Source organism: Clavelina lepadiformis, chromosome 2 (genome assembly GCF_947623445.1).
Source record: "Clavelina lepadiformis chromosome 2, kaClaLepa1.1, whole genome shotgun sequence".
Classification (NCBI taxonomy): domain Eukaryota; kingdom Metazoa; phylum Chordata; class Ascidiacea; order Aplousobranchia; family Clavelinidae; genus Clavelina; species Clavelina lepadiformis.
In genome coordinates, this window is record NC_135241.1 from 7,333,484 (window position 1) to 7,343,130 (window position 9,647).

At 44.0% G+C, this 9,647-nt stretch overlaps 29 non-coding genes across 29 annotated transcripts; all 29 read left to right on the plus strand.

The window, feature by feature from the left end:
- Positions 1 to 166: 166 nt before the first annotated feature.
- LOC143447581 (U4 spliceosomal RNA) lies at positions 167 to 306 on the plus strand. Its single transcript, XR_013114133.1, has one exon. It is a non-coding gene; the product is annotated as a U4 spliceosomal RNA (small nuclear RNA).
- A 209-nt stretch (positions 307 to 515) lies between these two features.
- On the plus strand, positions 516 to 635 carry LOC143447773 (U5 spliceosomal RNA). The gene has a single exon (XR_013114319.1). It is a non-coding gene; the product is annotated as a U5 spliceosomal RNA (small nuclear RNA).
- A 188-nt stretch (positions 636 to 823) lies between these two features.
- Positions 824 to 963, plus strand: LOC143447582 (U4 spliceosomal RNA). Its single transcript, XR_013114134.1, has one exon. It is a non-coding gene; the product is annotated as a U4 spliceosomal RNA (small nuclear RNA).
- Positions 964 to 1,172: 209 nt separating this feature from the next.
- Positions 1,173 to 1,292, plus strand: LOC143447774 (U5 spliceosomal RNA). The gene has a single exon (XR_013114320.1). It is a non-coding gene; the product is annotated as a U5 spliceosomal RNA (small nuclear RNA).
- A 188-nt stretch (positions 1,293 to 1,480) lies between these two features.
- On the plus strand, positions 1,481 to 1,620 carry LOC143447583 (U4 spliceosomal RNA). The gene has a single exon (XR_013114135.1). It is a non-coding gene; the product is annotated as a U4 spliceosomal RNA (small nuclear RNA).
- Positions 1,621 to 1,829: 209 nt separating this feature from the next.
- Positions 1,830 to 1,949, plus strand: LOC143447775 (U5 spliceosomal RNA). Its single transcript, XR_013114321.1, has one exon. It is a non-coding gene; the product is annotated as a U5 spliceosomal RNA (small nuclear RNA).
- Positions 1,950 to 2,137: 188 nt separating this feature from the next.
- On the plus strand, positions 2,138 to 2,277 carry LOC143447584 (U4 spliceosomal RNA). The gene has a single exon (XR_013114136.1). It is a non-coding gene; the product is annotated as a U4 spliceosomal RNA (small nuclear RNA).
- Positions 2,278 to 2,486: 209 nt separating this feature from the next.
- On the plus strand, positions 2,487 to 2,606 carry LOC143447776 (U5 spliceosomal RNA). Its single transcript, XR_013114322.1, has one exon. It is a non-coding gene; the product is annotated as a U5 spliceosomal RNA (small nuclear RNA).
- A 188-nt stretch (positions 2,607 to 2,794) lies between these two features.
- LOC143447586 (U4 spliceosomal RNA) lies at positions 2,795 to 2,934 on the plus strand. Its single transcript, XR_013114138.1, has one exon. It is a non-coding gene; the product is annotated as a U4 spliceosomal RNA (small nuclear RNA).
- A 209-nt stretch (positions 2,935 to 3,143) lies between these two features.
- LOC143447777 (U5 spliceosomal RNA) lies at positions 3,144 to 3,263 on the plus strand. The gene has a single exon (XR_013114323.1). It is a non-coding gene; the product is annotated as a U5 spliceosomal RNA (small nuclear RNA).
- Positions 3,264 to 3,451: 188 nt separating this feature from the next.
- LOC143447609 (U4 spliceosomal RNA) lies at positions 3,452 to 3,591 on the plus strand. The gene has a single exon (XR_013114159.1). It is a non-coding gene; the product is annotated as a U4 spliceosomal RNA (small nuclear RNA).
- A 209-nt stretch (positions 3,592 to 3,800) lies between these two features.
- Positions 3,801 to 3,920, plus strand: LOC143447778 (U5 spliceosomal RNA). The gene has a single exon (XR_013114324.1). It is a non-coding gene; the product is annotated as a U5 spliceosomal RNA (small nuclear RNA).
- Positions 3,921 to 4,108: 188 nt separating this feature from the next.
- On the plus strand, positions 4,109 to 4,248 carry LOC143447587 (U4 spliceosomal RNA). Its single transcript, XR_013114139.1, has one exon. It is a non-coding gene; the product is annotated as a U4 spliceosomal RNA (small nuclear RNA).
- Positions 4,249 to 4,457: 209 nt separating this feature from the next.
- Positions 4,458 to 4,577, plus strand: LOC143447780 (U5 spliceosomal RNA). The gene has a single exon (XR_013114326.1). It is a non-coding gene; the product is annotated as a U5 spliceosomal RNA (small nuclear RNA).
- Positions 4,578 to 4,765: 188 nt separating this feature from the next.
- On the plus strand, positions 4,766 to 4,905 carry LOC143447589 (U4 spliceosomal RNA). Its single transcript, XR_013114140.1, has one exon. It is a non-coding gene; the product is annotated as a U4 spliceosomal RNA (small nuclear RNA).
- A 209-nt stretch (positions 4,906 to 5,114) lies between these two features.
- On the plus strand, positions 5,115 to 5,234 carry LOC143447781 (U5 spliceosomal RNA). The gene has a single exon (XR_013114327.1). It is a non-coding gene; the product is annotated as a U5 spliceosomal RNA (small nuclear RNA).
- A 188-nt stretch (positions 5,235 to 5,422) lies between these two features.
- On the plus strand, positions 5,423 to 5,562 carry LOC143447663 (U4 spliceosomal RNA). The gene has a single exon (XR_013114211.1). It is a non-coding gene; the product is annotated as a U4 spliceosomal RNA (small nuclear RNA).
- Positions 5,563 to 5,771: 209 nt separating this feature from the next.
- LOC143447782 (U5 spliceosomal RNA) lies at positions 5,772 to 5,891 on the plus strand. The gene has a single exon (XR_013114328.1). It is a non-coding gene; the product is annotated as a U5 spliceosomal RNA (small nuclear RNA).
- A 188-nt stretch (positions 5,892 to 6,079) lies between these two features.
- Positions 6,080 to 6,219, plus strand: LOC143447590 (U4 spliceosomal RNA). The gene has a single exon (XR_013114141.1). It is a non-coding gene; the product is annotated as a U4 spliceosomal RNA (small nuclear RNA).
- Positions 6,220 to 6,428: 209 nt separating this feature from the next.
- On the plus strand, positions 6,429 to 6,548 carry LOC143447783 (U5 spliceosomal RNA). Its single transcript, XR_013114329.1, has one exon. It is a non-coding gene; the product is annotated as a U5 spliceosomal RNA (small nuclear RNA).
- A 188-nt stretch (positions 6,549 to 6,736) lies between these two features.
- Positions 6,737 to 6,876, plus strand: LOC143447591 (U4 spliceosomal RNA). Its single transcript, XR_013114142.1, has one exon. It is a non-coding gene; the product is annotated as a U4 spliceosomal RNA (small nuclear RNA).
- A 209-nt stretch (positions 6,877 to 7,085) lies between these two features.
- On the plus strand, positions 7,086 to 7,205 carry LOC143447784 (U5 spliceosomal RNA). Its single transcript, XR_013114330.1, has one exon. It is a non-coding gene; the product is annotated as a U5 spliceosomal RNA (small nuclear RNA).
- A 188-nt stretch (positions 7,206 to 7,393) lies between these two features.
- Positions 7,394 to 7,533, plus strand: LOC143447592 (U4 spliceosomal RNA). Its single transcript, XR_013114143.1, has one exon. It is a non-coding gene; the product is annotated as a U4 spliceosomal RNA (small nuclear RNA).
- Positions 7,534 to 7,742: 209 nt separating this feature from the next.
- LOC143447786 (U5 spliceosomal RNA) lies at positions 7,743 to 7,862 on the plus strand. The gene has a single exon (XR_013114332.1). It is a non-coding gene; the product is annotated as a U5 spliceosomal RNA (small nuclear RNA).
- A 188-nt stretch (positions 7,863 to 8,050) lies between these two features.
- Positions 8,051 to 8,190, plus strand: LOC143447593 (U4 spliceosomal RNA). Its single transcript, XR_013114144.1, has one exon. It is a non-coding gene; the product is annotated as a U4 spliceosomal RNA (small nuclear RNA).
- Positions 8,191 to 8,399: 209 nt separating this feature from the next.
- On the plus strand, positions 8,400 to 8,519 carry LOC143447787 (U5 spliceosomal RNA). The gene has a single exon (XR_013114333.1). It is a non-coding gene; the product is annotated as a U5 spliceosomal RNA (small nuclear RNA).
- Positions 8,520 to 8,707: 188 nt separating this feature from the next.
- Positions 8,708 to 8,847, plus strand: LOC143447594 (U4 spliceosomal RNA). Its single transcript, XR_013114145.1, has one exon. It is a non-coding gene; the product is annotated as a U4 spliceosomal RNA (small nuclear RNA).
- Positions 8,848 to 9,056: 209 nt separating this feature from the next.
- On the plus strand, positions 9,057 to 9,176 carry LOC143447788 (U5 spliceosomal RNA). Its single transcript, XR_013114334.1, has one exon. It is a non-coding gene; the product is annotated as a U5 spliceosomal RNA (small nuclear RNA).
- A 188-nt stretch (positions 9,177 to 9,364) lies between these two features.
- Positions 9,365 to 9,504, plus strand: LOC143447661 (U4 spliceosomal RNA). Its single transcript, XR_013114209.1, has one exon. It is a non-coding gene; the product is annotated as a U4 spliceosomal RNA (small nuclear RNA).
- Positions 9,505 to 9,647: the final 143 nt, after the last annotated feature.

A 9,647-nucleotide genomic window follows, 5' to 3' on the forward strand; every position in this document is an offset into this window, starting at 1 on the left:
AAAATTTGGAATCACATTTGTGAGTGGATGCCATCACAAAGACTTTCAAGGTGTTACCTGTTCAAAACGCTTTTATATCAGCCAACCGAACCGATCTACGTTTCCATCGCTCCACAAATTTGAGAATCTACCTGCTGAATATTCTTATCAATCTCCTTGATCGTGCAGCTTTGCGCAGAGGCGATACCGTAGCTGATGAGGAACTTCCGAGGCGCGGTTATTGCTAGTTGAAAACTATACCCAATACCCCGCCCTTTCGGCTCTTACAGAGACGATTGAGGCAATATCTGAAGAATTCCGTGGAATTCCTATGTTGCTTATACTCCAGGGTCCAGACGTCTGCTTGCAGCACGCAGACCTTCACTCTTTACGAAAGCAAATCATAATGAACGGAATGAGTCTAAATAAGTAGTTCAACTGTTCAAGTCACAGTGTGTTGTTAAACGTTTAAAACGGCCAACCACAAACTGTAGTCAAAACGTTCGGTATAGTGTCGTAAGTGGACAAGCCAGAAGCCACTCTGGCTTCAGCGCATTCAACGTGTAAATCTTTCGCCTTTTACTAAAGATTTCCGTGTGCCGGAGCATATAATGAGTCGAAGAAAATTTGTTCAGAGCCGCGGCAATGCTGTGGCCAAACCTTATGATCATCAACTGCAAAATTTGGAATCACATTTGTGAGTGGATGCCATCACAAAGACTTTCAAGGTGTTACCTGTTCAAAACGCTTTTATATCAGCCAACCGAACCGATCTACGTTTCCATCGCTCCACAAATTTGAGAATCTACCTGCTGAATATTCTTATCAATCTCCTTGATCGTGCAGCTTTGCGCAGAGGCGATACCGTAGCTGATGAGGAACTTCCGAGGCGCGGTTATTGCTAGTTGAAAACTATACCCAATACCCCGCCCTTTCGGCTCTTACAGAGACGATTGAGGCAATATCTGAAGAATTCCGTGGAATTCCTATGTTGCTTATACTCCAGGGTCCAGACGTCTGCTTGCAGCACGCAGACCTTCACTCTTTACGAAAGCAAATCATAATGAACGGAATGAGTCTAAATAAGTAGTTCAACTGTTCAAGTCACAGTGTGTTGTTAAACGTTTAAAACGGCCAACCACAAACTGTAGTCAAAACGTTCGGTATAGTGTCGTAAGTGGACAAGCCAGAAGCCACTCTGGCTTCAGCGCATTCAACGTGTAAATCTTTCGCCTTTTACTAAAGATTTCCGTGTGCCGGAGCATATAATGAGTCGAAGAAAATTTGTTCAGAGCCGCGGCAATGCTGTGGCCAAACCTTATGATCATCAACTGCAAAATTTGGAATCACATTTGTGAGTGGATGCCATCACAAAGACTTTCAAGGTGTTACCTGTTCAAAACGCTTTTATATCAGCCAACCGAACCGATCTACGTTTCCATCGCTCCACAAATTTGAGAATCTACCTGCTGAATATTCTTATCAATCTCCTTGATCGTGCAGCTTTGCGCAGAGGCGATACCGTAGCTGATGAGGAACTTCCGAGGCGCGGTTATTGCTAGTTGAAAACTATACCCAATACCCCGCCCTTTCGGCTCTTACAGAGACGATTGAGGCAATATCTGAAGAATTCCGTGGAATTCCTATGTTGCTTATACTCCAGGGTCCAGACGTCTGCTTGCAGCACGCAGACCTTCACTCTTTACGAAAGCAAATCATAATGAAAGGAATGAGTCTAAATAAGTAGTTCAACTGTTCAAGTCACAGTGTGTTGTTAAACGTTTAAAACGGCCAACCACAAACTGTAGTCAAAACGTTCGGTATAGTGTCGTAAGTGGACAAGCCAGAAGCCACTCTGGCTTCAGCGCATTCAACGTGTAAATCTTTCGCCTTTTACTAAAGATTTCCGTGTGCCGGAGCATATAATGAGTCGAAGAAAATTTGTTCAGAGCCGCGGCAATGCTGTGGCCAAACCTTATGATCATCAACTGCAAAATTTGGAATCACATTTGTGAGTGGATGCCATCACAAAGACTTTCAAGGTGTTACCTGTTCAAAACGCTTTTATATCAGCCAACCGAACCGATCTACGTTTCCATCGCTCCACAAATTTGAGAATCTACCTGCTGAATATTCTTATCAATCTCCTTGATCGTGCAGCTTTGCGCAGAGGCGATACCGTAGCTGATGAGGAACTTCCGAGGCGCGGTTATTGCTAGTTGAAAACTATACCCAATACCCCGCCCTTTCGGCTCTTACAGAGACGATTGAGGCAATATCTGAAGAATTCCGTGGAATTCCTATGTTGCTTATACTCCAGGGTCCAGACGTCTGCTTGCAGCACGCAGACCTTCACTCTTTACGAAAGCAAATCATAATGAACGGAATGAGTCTAAATAAGTAGTTCAACTGTTCAAGTCACAGTGTGTTGTTAAACGTTTAAAACGGCCAACCACAAACTGTAGTCAAAACGTTCGGTATAGTGTCGTAAGTGGACAAGCCAGAAGCCACTCTGGCTTCAGCGCATTCAACGTGTAAATCTTTCGCCTTTTACTAAAGATTTCCGTGTGCCGGAGCATATAATGAGTCGAAGAAAATTTGTTCAGAGCCGCGGCAATGCTGTGGCCAAACCTTATGATCATCAACTGCAAAATTTGGAATCACATTTGTGAGTGGATGCCATCACAAAGACTTTCAAGGTGTTACCTGTTCAAAACGCTTTTATATCAGCCAACCGAACCGATCTACGTTTCCATCGCTCCACAAATTTGAGAATCTACCTGCTGAATATTCTTATCAATCTCCTTGATCGTGCAGCTTTGCGCAGAGGCGATACCGTAGCTGATGAGGAACTTCCGAGGCGCGGTTATTGCTAGTTGAAAACTATACCCAATACCCCGCCCTTTCGGCTCTTACAGAGACGATTGAGGCAATATCTGAAGAATTCCGTGGAATTCCTATGTTGCTTATACTCCAGGGTCCAGACGTCTGCTTGCAGCACGCAGACCTTCACTCTTTACGAAAGCAAATCATAATGAACGGAATGAGTCTAAATAAGTAGTTCAACTGTTCAAGTCACAGTGTGTTGTTAAACGTTTAAAACGGCCAACCACAAACTGTAGTCAAAACGTTCGGTATAGTGTCGTAAGTGGACAAGCCAGAAGCCACTCTGGCTTCAGCGCATTCAACGTGTAAATCTTTCGCCTTTTACTAAAGATTTCCGTGTGCCGGAGCATATAATGAGTCGAAGAAAATTTGTTCAGAGCCGCGGCAATGCTGTGGCCAAACCTTATGATCATCAACTGCAAAATTTGGAATCACATTTGTGAGTGGATGCCATCACAAAGACTTTCAAGGTGTTACCTGTTCAAAACGCTTTTATATCAGCCAACCGAACCGATCTACGTTTCCATCGCTCCACAAATTTGAGAATCTACCTGCTGAATATTCTTATCAATCTCCTTGATCGTGCAGCTTTGCGCAGAGGCGATACCGTAGCTGGTGAGGAACTTCCGAGGCGCGGTTATTGCTAGTTGAAAACTATACCCAATACCCCGCCCTTTCGGCTCTTACAGAGACGATTGAGGCAATATCTGAAGAATTCCGTGGAATTCCTATGTTGCTTATACTCCAGGGTCCAGACGTCTGCTTGCAGCACGCAGACCTTCACTCTTTACGAAAGCAAATCATAATGAACGGAATGAGTCTAAATAAGTAGTTCAACTGTTCAAGTCACAGTGTGTTGTTAAACGTTTAAAACGGCCAACCACAAACTGTAGTCAAAACGTTCGGTATAGTGTCGTAAGTGGACAAGCCAGAAGCCACTCTGGCTTCAGCGCATTCAACGTGTAAATCTTTCGCCTTTTACTAAAGATTTCCGTGTGCCGGAGCATATAATGAGTCGAAGAAAATTTGTTCAGAGCCGCGGCAATGCTGTGGCCAAACCTTATGATCATCAACTGCAAAATTTGGAATCACATTTGTGAGTGGATGCCATCACAAAGACTTTCAAGGTGTTACCTGTTCAAAACGCTTTTATATCAGCCAACCGAACCGATCTACGTTTCCATCGCTCCACAAATTTGAGAATCTACCTGCTGAATATTCTTATCAATCTCCTTGATCGTGCAGCTTTGCGCAGAGGCGATACCGTAGCTGATGAGGAACTTCCGAGGCGCGGTTATTGCTAGTTGAAAACTATACCCAATACCCCGCCCTTTCGGCTCTTACAGAGACGATTGAGGCAATATCTGAAGAATTCCGTGGAATTCCTATGTTGCTTATACTCCAGGGTCCAGACGTCTGCTTGCAGCACGCAGACCTTCACTCTTTACGAAAGCAAATCATAATGAACGGAATGAGTCTAAATAAGTAGTTCAACTGTTCAAGTCACAGTGTGTTGTTAAACGTTTAAAACGGCCAACCACAAACTGTAGTCAAAACGTTCGGTATAGTGTCGTAAGTGGACAAGCCAGAAGCCACTCTGGCTTCAGCGCATTCAACGTGTAAATCTTTCGCCTTTTACTAAAGATTTCCGTGTGCCGGAGCATATAATGAGTCGAAGAAAATTTGTTCAGAGCCGCGGCAATGCTGTGGCCAAACCTTATGATCATCAACTGCAAAATTTGGAATCACATTTGTGAGTGGATGCCATCACAAAGACTTTCAAGGTGTTACCTGTTCAAAACGCTTTTATATCAGCCAACCGAACCGATCTACGTTTCCATCGCTCCACAAATTTGAGAATCTACCTGCTGAATATTCTTATCAATCTCCTTGATCGTGCAGCTTTGCGCAGAGGCGATACCGTAGCTGATGAGGAACTTCCGAGGCGCGGTTATTGCTAGTTGAAAACTATACCCAATACCCCGCCCTTTCGGCTCTTACAGAGACGATTGAGGCAATATCTGAAGAATTCCGTGGAATTCCTATGTTGCTTATACTCCAGGGTCCAGACGTCTGCTTGCAGCACGCAGACCTTCACTCTTTACGAAAGCAAATCATAATGAACGGAATGAGTCTAAATAAGTAGTTCAACTGTTCAAGTCACAGTGTGTTGTTAAACGTTTAAAACGGCCAACCACAAACTGTAGTCAAAACGTTCGGTATAGTGTCGTAAGTGGACAAGCCAGAAGCCACTCTGGCTTCAGCGCATTCAACGTGTAAATCTTTCGCCTTTTACTAAAGATTTCCGTGTGCCGGAGCATATAATGAGTCGAAGAAAATTTGTTCAGAGCCGCGGCAATGCTGTGGCCAAACCTTATGATCATCAACTGCAAAATTTGGAATCACATTTGTGAGTGGATGCCATCACAAAGACTTTCAAGGTGTTACCTGTTCAAAACGCTTTTATATCAGCCAACCGAACCGATCTACGTTTCCATCGCTCCACAAATTTGAGAATCTACCTGCTGAATATTCTTATCAATCTCCTTGATCGTGCAGCTTTGCGCAGAGGCGATACCGTAGCTGATGAGGAACTTCCGAGGCGCGGTTATTGCTAGTTGAAAACTATACCCAATACCCCGCCCTTTCGGCTCTTACAGAGACGATTGAGGCAATATCTGAAGAATTCCGTGGAACTCCTATGTTGCTTATACTCCAGGGTCCAGACGTCTGCTTGCAGCACGCAGACCTTCACTCTTTACGAAAGCAAATCATAATGAACGGAATGAGTCTAAATAAGTAGTTCAACTGTTCAAGTCACAGTGTGTTGTTAAACGTTTAAAACGGCCAACCACAAACTGTAGTCAAAACGTTCGGTATAGTGTCGTAAGTGGACAAGCCAGAAGCCACTCTGGCTTCAGCGCATTCAACGTGTAAATCTTTCGCCTTTTACTAAAGATTTCCGTGTGCCGGAGCATATAATGAGTCGAAGAAAATTTGTTCAGAGCCGCGGCAATGCTGTGGCCAAACCTTATGATCATCAACTGCAAAATTTGGAATCACATTTGTGAGTGGATGCCATCACAAAGACTTTCAAGGTGTTACCTGTTCAAAACGCTTTTATATCAGCCAACCGAACCGATCTACGTTTCCATCGCTCCACAAATTTGAGAATCTACCTGCTGAATATTCTTATCAATCTCCTTGATCGTGCAGCTTTGCGCAGAGGCGATACCGTAGCTGATGAGGAACTTCCGAGGCGCGGTTATTGCTAGTTGAAAACTATACCCAATACCCCGCCCTTTCGGCTCTTACAGAGACGATTGAGGCAATATCTGAAGAATTCCGTGGAATTCCTATGTTGCTTATACTCCAGGGTCCAGACGTCTGCTTGCAGCACGCAGACCTTCACTCTTTACGAAAGCAAATCATAATGAACGGAATGAGTCTAAATAAGTAGTTCAACTGTTCAAGTCACAGTGTGTTGTTAAACGTTTAAAACGGCCAACCACAAACTGTAGTCAAAACGTTCGGTATAGTGTCGTAAGTGGACAAGCCAGAAGCCACTCTGGCTTCAGCGCATTCAACGTGTAAATCTTTCGCCTTTTACTAAAGATTTCCGTGTGCCGGAGCATATAATGAGTCGAAGAAAATTTGTTCAGAGCCGCGGCAATGCTGTGGCCAAACCTTATGATCATCAACTGCAAAATTTGGAATCACATTTGTGAGTGGATGCCATCACAAAGACTTTCAAGGTGTTACCTGTTCAAAACGCTTTTATATCAGCCAACCGAACCGATCTACGTTTCCATCGCTCCACAAATTTGAGAATCTACCTGCTGAATATTCTTATCAATCTCCTTGATCGTGCAGCTTTGCGCAGAGGCGATACCGTAGCTGATGAGGAACTTCCGAGGCGCGGTTATTGCTAGTTGAAAACTATACCCAATACCCCGCCCTTTCGGCTCTTACAGAGACGATTGAGGCAATATCTGAAGAATTCCGTGGAATTCCTATGTTGCTTATACTCCAGGGTCCAGACGTCTGCTTGCAGCACGCAGACCTTCACTCTTTACGAAAGCAAATCATAATGAACGGAATGAGTCTAAATAAGTAGTTCAACTGTTCAAGTCACAGTGTGTTGTTAAACGTTTAAAACGGCCAACCACAAACTGTAGTCAAAACGTTCGGTATAGTGTCGTAAGTGGACAAGCCAGAAGCCACTCTGGCTTCAGCGCATTCAACGTGTAAATCTTTCGCCTTTTACTAAAGATTTCCGTGTGCCGGAGCATATAATGAGTCGAAGAAAATTTGTTCAGAGCCGCGGCAATGCTGTGGCCAAACCTTATGATCATCAACTGCAAAATTTGGAATCACATTTGTGAGTGGATGCCATCACAAAGACTTTCAAGGTGTTACCTGTTCAAAACGCTTTTATATCAGCCAACCGAACCGATCTACGTTTCCATCGCTCCACAAATTTGAGAATCTACCTGCTGAATATTCTTATCAATCTCCTTGATCGTGCAGCTTTGCGCAGAGGCGATACCGTAGCTGATGAGGAACTTCCGAGGCGCGGTTATTGCTAGTTGAAAACTATACCCAATACCCCGCCCTTTCGGCTCTTACAGAGACGATTGAGGCAATATCTGAAGAATTCCGTGGAATTCCTATGTTGCTTATACTCCAGGGTCCAGACGTCTGCTTGCAGCACGCAGACCTTCACTCTTTACGAAAGCAAATCATAATGAACGGAATGAGTCTAAATAAGTAGTTCAACTGTTCAAGTCACAGTGTGTTGTTAAACGTTTAAAACGGCCAACCACAAACTGTAGTCAAAACGTTCGGTATAGTGTCGTAAGTGGACAAGCCAGAAGCCACTCTGGCTTCAGCGCATTCAACGTGTAAATCTTTCGCCTTTTACTAAAGATTTCCGTGTGCCGGAGCATATAATGAGTCGAAGAAAATTTGTTCAGAGCCGCGGCAATGCTGTGGCCAAACCTTATGATCATCAACTGCAAAATTTGGAATCACATTTGTGAGTGGATGCCATCACAAAGACTTTCAAGGTGTTACCTGTTCAAAACGCTTTTATATCAGCCAACCGAACCGATCTACGTTTCCATCGCTCCACAAATTTGAGAATCTACCTGCTGAATATTCTTATCAATCTCCTTGATCGTGCAGCTTTGCGCAGAGGCGATACCGTAGCTGATGAGGAACTTCCGAGGCGCGGTTATTGCTAGTTGAAAACTATACCCAATACCCCGCCCTTTCGGCTCTTACAGAGACGATTGAGGCAATATCTGAAGAATTCCGTGGAATTCCTATGTTGCTTATACTCCAGGGTCCAGACGTCTGCTTGCAGCACGCAGACCTTCACTCTTTACGAAAGCAAATCATAATGAACGGAATGAGTCTAAATAAGTAGTTCAACTGTTCAAGTCACAGTGTGTTGTTAAACGTTTAAAACGGCCAACCACAAACTGTAGTCAAAACGTTCGGTATAGTGTCGTAAGTGGACAAGCCAGAAGCCACTCTGGCTTCAGCGCATTCAACGTGTAAATCTTTCGCCTTTTACTAAAGATTTCCGTGTGCCGGAGCATATAATGAGTCGAAGAAAATTTGTTCAGAGCCGCGGCAATGCTGTGGCCAAACCTTATGATCATCAACTGCAAAATTTGGAATCACATTTGTGAGTGGATGCCATCACAAAGACTTTCAAGGTGTTACCTGTTCAAAACGCTTTTATATCAGCCAACCGAACCGATCTACGTTTCCATCGCTCCACAAATTTGAGAATCTACCTGCTGAATATTCTTATCAATCTCCTTGATCGTGCAGCTTTGCGCAGAGGCGATACCGTAGCTGATGAGGAACTTCCGAGGCGCGGTTATTGCTAGTTGAAAACTATACCCAATACCCCGCCCTTTCGGCTCTTACAGAGACGATTGAGGCAATATCTGAAGAATTCCGTGGAATTCCTATGTTGCTTATACTCCAGGGTCCAGACGTCTGCTTGCAGCACGCAGACCTTCACTCTTTACGAAAGCAAATCATAATGAACGGAATGAGTCTAAATAAGTAGTTCAACTGTTCAAGTCACAGTGTGTTGTTAAACGTTTAAAACGGCCAACCACAAACTGTAGTCAAAACGTTCGGTATAGTGTCGTAAGTGGACAAGCCAGAAGCCACTCTGGCTTCAGCGCATTCAACGTGTAAATCTTTCGCCTTTTACTAAAGATTTCCGTGTGCCGGAGCATATAATGAGTCGAAGAAAATTTGTTCAGAGCCGCGGCAATGCTGTGGCCAAACCTTATGATCATCAACTGCAAAATTTGGAATCACATTTGTGAGTGGATGCCATCACAAAGACTTTCAAGGTGTTACCTGTTCAAAACGCTTTTATATCAGCCAACCGAACCGATCTACGTTTCCATCGCTCCACAAATTTGAGAATCTACCTGCTGAATATTCTTATCAATCTCCTTGATCGTGCAGCTTTGCGCAGAGGCGATACCGTAGCTGATGAGGAACTTCCGAGGCGCGGTTATTGCTAGTTGAAAACTTTACCCAATACCCCGCCCTTTCGGCTCTTACAGAGACGATTGAGGCAATATCTGAAGAATTCCGTGGAATTCCTATGTTGCTTATACTCCAGGGTCCAGACGTCTGCTTGCAGCACGCAGACCTTCACTCTTTACGAAAGCAAATCATAATGAACGGAATGAGTCTAAATAAGTAGTTCAACTGTTCAAGTCGCAGTGTGTTGTTAAACGTTT